Source organism: Sinocyclocheilus anshuiensis, unplaced genomic scaffold (assembly GCF_001515605.1).
Source record: "Sinocyclocheilus anshuiensis isolate Anshui unplaced genomic scaffold, SAMN03320099.WGS_v1.1 scaffold238, whole genome shotgun sequence".
NCBI lineage: Eukaryota > Metazoa > Chordata > Actinopteri > Cypriniformes > Cyprinidae > Sinocyclocheilus > Sinocyclocheilus anshuiensis.
Genome location: NW_015547674.1, coordinates 1258923 through 1269841, shown reverse-complemented (window position 1 = coordinate 1269841; position 10919 = coordinate 1258923).

Below are 10919 nucleotides of genomic sequence, written 5' to 3'. Positions count from 1 at the left end.
TCATTACAAAAATGCAATTACAAATATATTTAAATTCATGACATATAAGTATATTTTAGTTTACCATAAATGCTTGTCAGCTGCTTTGATGATCTATATTGTATGAAGTGCTATAGAAGTAAAGGTGACTTGACTTTTGAAAATTGCCTCTGTGGTTCCTTTTCATGTGGAACTCAGTGCTGCGTCATGACATTGATACTATGGGAACGCTCCTGCAGCGCTTGAAGCGCGTGTGGGAAATATGGCAATTCTACTGGCCATCAGAATGGTGACGTAACGTAACTGCATCACCATGACCATAAATAAAATCCTGAAATGCATGTCACCAGATTCTTTGTCTTCAGGTAGACGTTTGTTTGCACGTGTGTGCACAGTCTGTGTTAAATCCTTTGTGTTCTTTAGGAGTAAAAAACATTTTGGTAAAAGTTCTATAATCTCTCTGGGGTTTTATGTGAAAGATGGCATCCGCAAAAAAATGCAAGCAGTGTGTTCCGCCATACTCTCGCTATCTGTGTGTCATCTGCTTGGGAGCGGAGAATGCTAGATCGGCTCTCGAGGGAACCAATTACCCTCATTGTGAACATTTCACTTTGAGGAGGATCCACTCATGCCTGGCTCTTTTCATGAGCAATGGGAGTCAGCTGTCTGCACCCCGTGGTTCGGGTCCAAAGTCTGCCAAGGCGGCGCTCTAACTCAGGTCGTGGGGGTCCCAGATGGAGATCTGCCATTCTCCACGGATTCAGGTGTTGAGGTCTTAGGGCAGCCAATACTTGGCTCGTATTCACAGTTGATGGGACGCTTGCTAGCTATCTCTCCTCAGCTTCGGCATCATCATTTAAAAAGGTGTACAAGGCTGTTAAAGAACTGGACTCTGGCAAGGGTCTTCATCCTGAGTCAGTCAAAGAACTCCCCAGGGCCACAGAATTAGCCCTCTGTGCCACTAAGCATACGGCCCATTGCTGTTCGATGGCTGTGTTGGTTGCCATGGAGATGCATCTGTGGCTCAAATTGTCTGGCATCAGGGAGAAAGAGAAAAGCTTCCTTCTGGACACTCCGGTTTTACCATCTGGCCTGTTCATGAACGCAGTTAATACTGTCGTCAACAGGTTTCAGGCGGCCAAGAAGCAATCGGTGGCATTCAGACAATTTCTCCCTCACCGGAGCCAGGAGCCATAAGCTTCCACAAGCCGTCTCCAGCCAGACCCTAGCTCCTCTCTAACAAAGAAGGGAGGTGCAATGGGCCAGTGTGGTTGCCCAAGTTCCCCCCCAGCAAGATTGGTGGCATCGCACACAGCCGTCCAAAGCAAAGGCTGTTTTAAGGACAGTCATCATTGTTAGGATGGCTAAAAAGAAACTGAAGGTCATGACTGCAGGGCGATGAGGGTGTCTCCATTACATCGAGTCTCATCTCCCCCCTTGGAGACTCCTCCACTCACCCTGCCACCTCTGGTGTTTTAAGAGGCGACAGTCCCTGTCGGGGTTTCCCCCCGATCTCCGCTCAACAAAGCTCACGGAGAGTAGCTATTCAAGAAATATTGAATCATATAAAGATGTTTGGGGGGACAAGTTTGAGGGGTTCCTTGCCAGTATGCTGTGTGAAGTTCCCAAACACACGATCCCCCTGTTACAAGTCGAGTCAGGTTTTTACAGCCATTACTGTCTAGTCCGCAAGAGGGAAGGGGGTTTGCATCCAATTTTAGAAATGCGGGCTCTGAACCATACTCTGCAGACTTACAGGTTCAAGATGCTAACGCTCAAAATGCTTGTCTCATATTCAATCTGAGGTTTGGTTTGTCAAGATGGACTTAAAGGGGACATCGGATTAAATGTTCGCTTTTTTTGCTTTTAGTTCTGGCATGTCTGCCAGCTCAGAAAATATGAAAAGAAAACACGCAGCCAGTTTGTTATGGGCTGTCTGAGTCTGAAACTGTGTCATCCAGCGAGCTCTTTCAATATGCAGTCGGTTTCTATGTAAATAGCTAGTTATTTGAATAAGACCAACTCCGAGCCATATATGGAGTCCAAGGCTGCAATTCACGTTTTGTGTTGACGCCCCACAGAAGAGAGGGGTGGGGTTAGCAGTAGCTCATTACCATTTAAAGAGACATTCACCGAAACAGGTCGCTGTGAACAGAGCTGTTTTTGACAAAGTAAAAAGGGTGTTGTTTTACTTGACCGTTTAGGACTTTTAACCAAAGTATGTTATAGACATTTCATGAAGACCCTAAGGACTCATACCAACTTGTGGAAAATGGGCATCCGATGTCCCCTTTAAAGGACGTGGTCTAACCCAAGGCAGTTAGCAGTTTGGCAACGAGATGTGATTCTTGTTCACTTGAGACATCTGGGTTTGATGCTGAATATCAAGAAGAGCCTCCTCTTGCTGAGTCAGAGGACAATTTCTGTGGGTGGTCTGGGTCTTGCCATGCAGGCACAATTGTCCCCTGCTCAAGTGAAGTCCATACTTGCTGCCTTGGAAGACTTCAGGCTGGGTCGAGAAATTTCTGCCCGCCAATACCAGAGATCATTTGGTCTTATGGCAGCCGTCACCAACATGATATCTTTGGGGCTTCTGTACATGAGACCATTTCCGTTGTGAAATGTTACATGCAGAGGCCTTCTTTTCCTTTCAATGTGGAAGGAACCCCGGTTTCTCACCTTGGGTCCCGCACTGGGTACAGGGTGCCACAAGACAGTGGCTACAGATGCCTCCCTTACAGGTTGGGGAGCCATCCTGGATCGTTGCCCAAGGGGTCTGGGAATGCTGACATCTCCTTTGGCACATAAACTGTCTGGAGATGAAGACTGTATTTCTGGCTATCATTATTTTATTTTATTTTTCTGGACCTGAGAGGCCACCACATGTTGATGGACAGACGGACAACACAACAGTAGTCTCATACATAAATCACCAGGGAGGTCTGCGTTCATGCCACCTGTTCAAGTTGGTGCAGCAGATCCTGCTCTAGGCTCAAGTTATATTCCGGGGCATTTAAATACTGGAGCAGACATCCTGTTGAGGCAGGAGCTGAAGCCTGTGGAATGGAGACTCCACCTCAAGGTTAATTTGGCAGATGTTCGGCAGCATGGAAGTGTACCTGTTTGCTCTGAGGAGACAACCCACTGTTTTCCCCAATTTCCCCCAAATTGCTTTGCTTTTCTAGCCAGATTTCGTGAGGACGGAGTTTACCTATTGCTAGTGGCTCCGTTCTGGGTGGCCTGAGTGTGGTTCTTGGACCTGATATCTCTCCCAGAAGGCTCTCCTTGGGGGATTCTGATCAGGTGGGACCTTCTCTCTCAGGCACGGGACACAATCTTTCACTCCAAGCTCAAGATATGGAAGCTATGAGTCTGGCCCCTGTGGGGTACCCGCTCATAGATTCCATTCTTTCAACTGAGGTTGTTGAGACCATTCTGAATATTAGTGCACTTTTCAATAGTCCTGGAAGGATTATCGAGGGCTCCATTTGAGCCTTTGCAGGCAGCCTCAGAGAAGTTTCTGACCCTCAGATACCTCGCTTAAGAGAGTAAGATATTTGCAGGCCTTATCAGCTGCACCCTACTGCCTAGACTTTGCCCATGGACTTGTCGAAGTGATACTGCATCCATGGCTGGGTTACATCCTAAAGTAGCATTTTTGACCATTAATCTGGTCGTCCTTCAAGCCTTCTCTCTTCCCTTGTTTGACTTGCTGGAGCTAGAGAGGCTTCATCTCTTATGTCCATTCAGGTTCCTTAGGATTTATGTTGACGTTCAAGCCTAAGGCATAAATCTGATCAGTTATTGGTTTGCTTTGGAGGTCAGGGCAGGGGTTCCCCCAACTACAAGCAGCACTTATCACAATGGAATGTGAATGCGATTTCTTTCGCATATGAGGCACGCAGCATGGCTTCACCTCTACGTATCAGAGCCTACTCTACCAAGATTGTGGCTTTCTCTAAGGCTTTAGCTAAGTGTGCGCCCTTGCATCCTGCAAGTGCTGCAGAAGGTTGGTCCTACACATCCACATTCAAAAGTTTTTACAGTCTGGACATGGATTAAACCCCAGAATCTCAAGTCCTTTTGGGTCAATCCCTTTTACGGTGACCTTACTGGTTGGTCTTTTCTTTCCGACTTATGTTATGCCTCTAGGCGCCATGCACCACATTCAAAGTGTGGGAATTTATTATTGATGTGTTTGTGTCGTGGCAGGCCGGTCCTTTCCACACCTAGTTATGTATGTATTTGATGAATCGGATTGATCCCAGGCTTGACCCCTTTGGGTTAATTCATTCTTCAGGCCAAGGGGGTTGTGCTTGTGTATATTTCACAAACGTTCTTGTTAGGCATCCCTTCAGTATGTTTCTGAATATTAGTGCACTTTTCAATAGTCCTGGAAGGATTATCGAGGGCTCCATTTGAGCCTTTGCAGGCAGCCTCAGAGAAGTTTCTGACCCTCAGATACCTCGCTTAAGAGAGTAAGATATTTGCAGGCCTTATCAGCTGCACCCTTCTGCCTAGACTTTGCCCATGGACTTGTCGAAGTGATACTGCATCCATGGCTGGGTTACATCCCAAAGTAGCATTTTTGACCATTAATCTGGTCATCCTTCAAGCCTTCTCTCTTCCCTTGTTTGACTTGCTGGAGCTAGAGAGGCTTCATCTCTTATGTCCATTCAGGTCCCTTAGGATTTATGTTGACGTTCAAGCCTAAGGCATAAATCTGATCAGTTACTGGTTTGCTTTGGAGGTCAGGGCAGGGGTTCCCCCAACTACAAGCAGCACTTATCACAATGGAATGTGAATGCGATTTCTTTCGCATATGAGGCACGCAGCATGGCTTCACCTCTACGTATCAGAGCCTACTCTACCAAGATTGTGGCTTTCTCTAAGGCTTTAGCTAAGTGTGCGCCCTTGCATCCTGCAAGTGCTGCAGAAGGTTGGTCCTACACATCCACATTCAAAAGTTTTTACAGTCTGGACATGGATTAAACCCCAGAATCTCAAGTCCTTTTGGGTCAATCCCTTTTACGGTGACCTTACTGGTTGGTCTTTTCCTTCCGACTTATGTTGTGCCTCTAGGCGCCATGCACCACATTCAAAGTGTGGGAATTGATTATTGATGTGTTTGTGTCGTGGCAGGCCGGTCCTTTCCACACCTAGTTATGTATGTATTTGATGAATCGGATTGATCCCAGGCTTGACCCCTTTGGGTTAATTCATTCTTCAGGCCAAGGGGGTTGTGCTTGTGTATATTTCACAAACGTTCTTGTTAGGCATCCCTTCAGTATGTCGATGTTGGTATTAACATTCCCATTGCATCAACGTAATGATGCAGCATTGAGTTTCATTTAAAAGGGAAGCATCTTCCTTCAGACAGTTAGAATCTGGTGACATGCATTTCAGGCATCGATTTATGGTCTTATACGTTACGTCACCTTATGTAACCTGAAACGTTTTTGTCCACAGTGAACAGTGAATGTCAGTGGGGTCCAATATTGTTCAAATTCTGTTCCACAGAAGAAAGAAATGTATACAGATTTGGAACGACATGAGACTGGGTAAATAATGACAACATTTTAATTTTTAGGTTAACTATTCCTTTAATATAATGTGTTGCCTCATGTTACCCTGTTGTGCATGGGTTGATCATATATGTATTTTATAAATAGATGAATATGTTAAGTATCTGTCAAATAGCTTAATCAGAATGGTACTAAATACTTTTCTTTTTTTTTGGTCCATCATAAAACAATAATAGATATCATGTAGCTTCTGCATGGGCTATGTAAACTTAGGAGCAAAAATGTATCTGAATACTGTTCATCTCATTGCTACTGTCTAATGTGCAAGAGGTATGCAGTTGTGTAACATTTGTTTCATCAGATAAAATCATTGATGTGTTAAACTCACAGCTGCTGCTTACAGTCTGACTACACAACCAGCAGAAAGTGTGATGGACACTGCATACAATACGTGCTTATTTATACAGTGTTACACAGACTTGCCATTCTCTTTTTTAAGTGAATCTTCAAAAAATAAATAAATACATAAGATGGAAATTATATTTTGATATATCTTGATAAATTGGCCAAACACATTTTTTTGATGGACACTGCATACAATACGTGCTTATTTATACAGTGTTACACAGACTTGCCATTCTCTTTTTTAAGTGAATCTCCAAAAAATAAATAAATACATAAGATGGAAATTATATTTTGATATATCTTGATAAATTGGCCAAACACATTTTTCCCCCCATTACAATTAGTATAACTTGCAACTTGGTCCTAATTTTTATGCAAAATATTTTCTTCTTCTTCTTTTGATTATGGGATTAAATATAATATGTTTTTGGCAGTTTTTTGTAAGATTCACTTATTCACAGAATATCTTGAATGTCAAATGCTTCTAAAATGTTGGATTTGTTTAAATGAGCTTTTACATGTGAATCTAAAATGACAATGTGCTTTTATTGTGTGAGTTGTGAATTTATCTTGATGGATGACATTCACAACACAGACGCGTAAATAAGTGTGCATGATTTTTTTTTTTGGTGTGTAACATGCAAGTGTTGTTGTGATTGTCATGCTCTCCAGTAGTTGACATAAATGACACCTGTGACAATAGTTTTCTCCACACATTTTAAAGGCAAGCAAGATACATTCAGTACAGGACTTGTTTCTTGTTTGTTTGTTGTTGTTTTGTTTTTTTGTTTCATGTTGCATGACAGTAAATTTAACATATTCAGGCAAAATTACCATATGAGGGAGTGCACTAAATGTATATATACATTAGTTCAGGTTAACTAATGATAGTTAAGTCTTGCTAATGATTATGTTGATTAAAAAAGATCAATCATTCCGATGCCTTTCCAACTTGCCAACTCAGGTACAATACTTACATAAATCATTGAGCATTATAAATACAAAGAGACATTAGAACCAACCAATTAGAACTGATCTCAGATCTGTCAGTGCTCATTATTCTCTCCAACCCCAGCTCTGTTTAATAGAGTAAAGCTTAGCTGAATAAGTAGCAGTCTTGGATTTTTGGGGAAAGCAAAAGCATTCCAATAAAAATGTTCAACAGCATAAAAATAAAGAATCAGATTCTAATTGTAATAAAAACAGTGTATCTTGACCTAGGTCTGGTTTCTCCAATGCAACTCATATTAGACAGATCTCAGTTTAATATAAAAGGTTTAATTCTGTCTGTGCCTGTTTATTGTGCTGAACTAAATCTTTTTGTCTTCTTGTTTTTGACTGGGTTCAGTAGAGTTAAAAGAATAGTTCACCAAAATGAAAATTTGCTTGAAGTTTACTCATTCTCATTAGTTTATTGTTATTGGCTCAATGATGATTGTTGGTTTGTTTCTTACAAACACGCAGCTTTTGTCTTCTCCAGATGTTAACTGATGGACTGGAGTGGTGTGGATTATTGTGATGTTTTTATCAGCTGTTTGGACTCTCATTCTGACGGCACCCATTCACTGCAGAGCATCCATTGCTGAGACAGTGATGTTACATGTAATGTAAAATTGCTCCAAATCTGTTTTGATGAAGAAACAATCATCTTAGAAGGCTTGAAGGCGAGTACATTTTCAGCAAATTTTCATTTTTGGGTGAACTATTCCTTTAAGCTTGATCAATAGCATGTTGTCATTTACTGCAGAAAACAATTGAGCTTTTGATTTAGTTTGTAAAAACAAAAATTGAGTTTACAGTAATGCACTTGCAATAGTGGAAGTCTACGGGGCAAGACATTGTACTGTTATAAATGTTAAAATACATACAATTTCGAAAGTGTAACCTCAAGACTAGACACAAAGCTAATGTGAGAATATCAGTTACTAACCTTCTCTGTGCACAGTATATAGCTTCACATTTCAGCTTTAAACCTCACTGTGGTGCACTTACCCGAAGAAGTTCATTGTAAATGCATTACTGTAAACAACATTTGTTTTTTTATACACTGAGGGGCAAGTCCAGATGATTTTCTGTGGTAACCGACAGCATGCCATGCGATGCATTTTGGGTTATGGAACAGGTGGAGTTATGAACCACATTCTGAGGCACTGCACACTGTGATGTTCAACAATGTCTGATGGGAAACTGACAGTAGTTATTTAATCCAGCCAACCGGTGTCTTTCGATCTGAAATCATGGAATGACACAAACACGTTTTAAAAGTGAAGCGCTTCGCTTTTCATTGTCACTGACGCAGCTTGTATTTGTCAAACACACAAAGCAATACTAACACAGTTCTCTGGTCAGGTTAACCTATGACCTTCATGACTATTTGTGAACTATGATCTTTAAAGTATGCCTCTGTCCACTTAGTGCAAAGGATGCTGACCGCTGAAGCCAAGCCCCACACGTATATGATGCCTTGCAAAAGTATTCAGACCAGCATCCAATTCGTAAATTATAATGAACTACAAATCCTGCATATAAAGAAGTGAAGTGTGTATCCTGCGGAAAACAGATTTTCTAAAATAATGAATTTTCAAACACCTGCCAATATTCAAGCAAGCAGCCCCTGATATATCAGGCCCAGACAGACTTCTCAAACAGACTGCACTTCCATTTGGTGCTGATACTGGTGCAGAAGTTCTTTCATTTTTTCTAAATACACTAATTTAATACAGGATATATAGATGTAAGAATAAGAAAATAATCTTAGGAATTATATATTATATGTGACCCTGGAGCACAAAAGCAGTCTTAAGTCGCTGGGGTATATTTGTAGCAATAGCCAACAATACATTGTATGGGTCAAAATTATAGATTTTTCTTTTATGCCAAAAATCATTAGGATATTAAGCAAAGATCATGTTCCATGAAGATATTTTGTAAATTTCCTACTGTAAATATATCAAAACTTAATTTTTGATTAGTAATATGCATTGCTAAGAACTTCATTTGGACAACTTTAAAGATGATTTTCTCAATATTTAGATTTTTTTGCACCCTCAGATTCCAGATTTTCAAATAGTTGTATCTCTATACTAACAAACCATACATCAATGGAAAGCTTATTTATTCAGCTTTCAGATGATGCATAAATCTCAATTTCAAAAAATTGACCCTTAAGACTGGTTTTGTGGTCCTGGGTCACGTATTATATTATATTAAGAAAGCTTTCTTATAATTAATTTTACACAAATTAAAAATATTTACCCTACTTATAACGCAACTGTCTATGGAAGCTTATTTCTGCCATTGAATAAAAAAATAAACTAAAAAGCTAATTGCAACTTTTTATTTCACAATTTTGCTTTTTTCCCCCTTGAAATTCTGAGAAAAAAAAGTCAGAATTGCAAGAAGAAACGTCTGAATTGTGCATGAAAAAAGTTGAGATTAAATTATGAGATAATTATAGAATCTGTTAAGCATCATGCTATGCAGTTGCTAGGAGTTTCTGGTTGTTTGCTATAGGGTGTTGAGTACTGCTCCAAGTCAAAGAGCTCATCAGCAAGTGATATTCTGATGCAGTCTGCTAAAAACTCCTGAAGCCTGAGAGAAAGCTCATTCAGCGGGACATTCAGCACTAGCTGAAGAACAGAGAGCCGAATGTGCTGGAATGGCACAGTTATAGCACTGACGTCACAGTCTGTGGCACTATTGGAACATTGTAATGCAGAAGGAACATCTGACTAATCTCAAACAACCTGGAGCAAATCTGCCTGGAAAAAAAACAGGCCAAAATGACATCTGGACAGTGTGCTCATGCATTCATACTCCAATAGTATTCATAGTCTCAAAGCTGCAAGGGGTGGCTCTACAAAATTTTAAATTTGGGAATAAATGCATATTATAGATCTTATTGTTACATTTCATACATGCATGTTTCATTTTTATCTATCTATCTATCTATTTATTTTGACTTCGTAATATTTAATCAGAACGTCATCTTCCAGTAAAAATGACAGAATTCTCTCCATGATGTATGTGGGACTACTCTGATCTTTTGTCCACTCAAGGCCCGCAAAAAATTGATTGAAATTGAATTTGAAAGTGTGCGAGGTAAGTAGCTTAACATTTAATATTTGACAACAAGTTTACAACAGAAATGTTCATGATCAACAGCAATATAGAGTGATGCAAGCTACTCAACGTTTTATCAAATTTTGCTGATTTGAAAATCTTTAATTTATGTGATTCATGTAATTCATAATCACATGTGACGAGACAAGAAATATTTTGCATTTTCAACATTAAATGTGTGCATAATTTAAAATAAAAATATTATTTTCAAACTAAATTGAGTACTTTATAAAAATAGTACTTTAATGTTCTTCTTTCTTTTCCAAATCTATTTAAATCCTATATTTATGTAATCCTTCATTTATATATGTGACCCTGGACCACAAAACCAGTCTTAAGTGTCAATTTTTCAAAATATTGAAACAAAGCTGAATAAATAAGCTTTCCATTGATGTATGGTTTGTTAGGATCGGACAATATTTGGTCGAGATGCAACTATTTGAAAATCTGGAATCTGAGGGTGCAAAAAAATCGAAATATTGAGAAAATCATCTTTAAAGTTGTCCAAATGAAGTTCTTAGCAATGCGTATTACTAATCAAAAATTAAGTTTTGATATGTTTATGGTAGGAAATGTACAAAATATCTTCATGGAACATGATCTTTACTTAATATCCCAATGATTTTTGGCATAAAATAAAAATGTATAATTTTGACCCATACAATGTATTGTTGGCTATTGCTACAAATATACCCCAGCGACTTAAGACTGCTTTTGTGCTGCAGGGACACATGGTCATGACCTTGGTCAATGATATTCTGGTCCTAAATGTGGCTCCTTCAGTCTAAGTCTATGAGATTTTCTTGCCTGTTTTTGTAATTAAAATCATTAGGAAACAAGCTGCATGATTTGAGGTATCTTTCCTGTCTGTAGCACTGCATCAGTTTA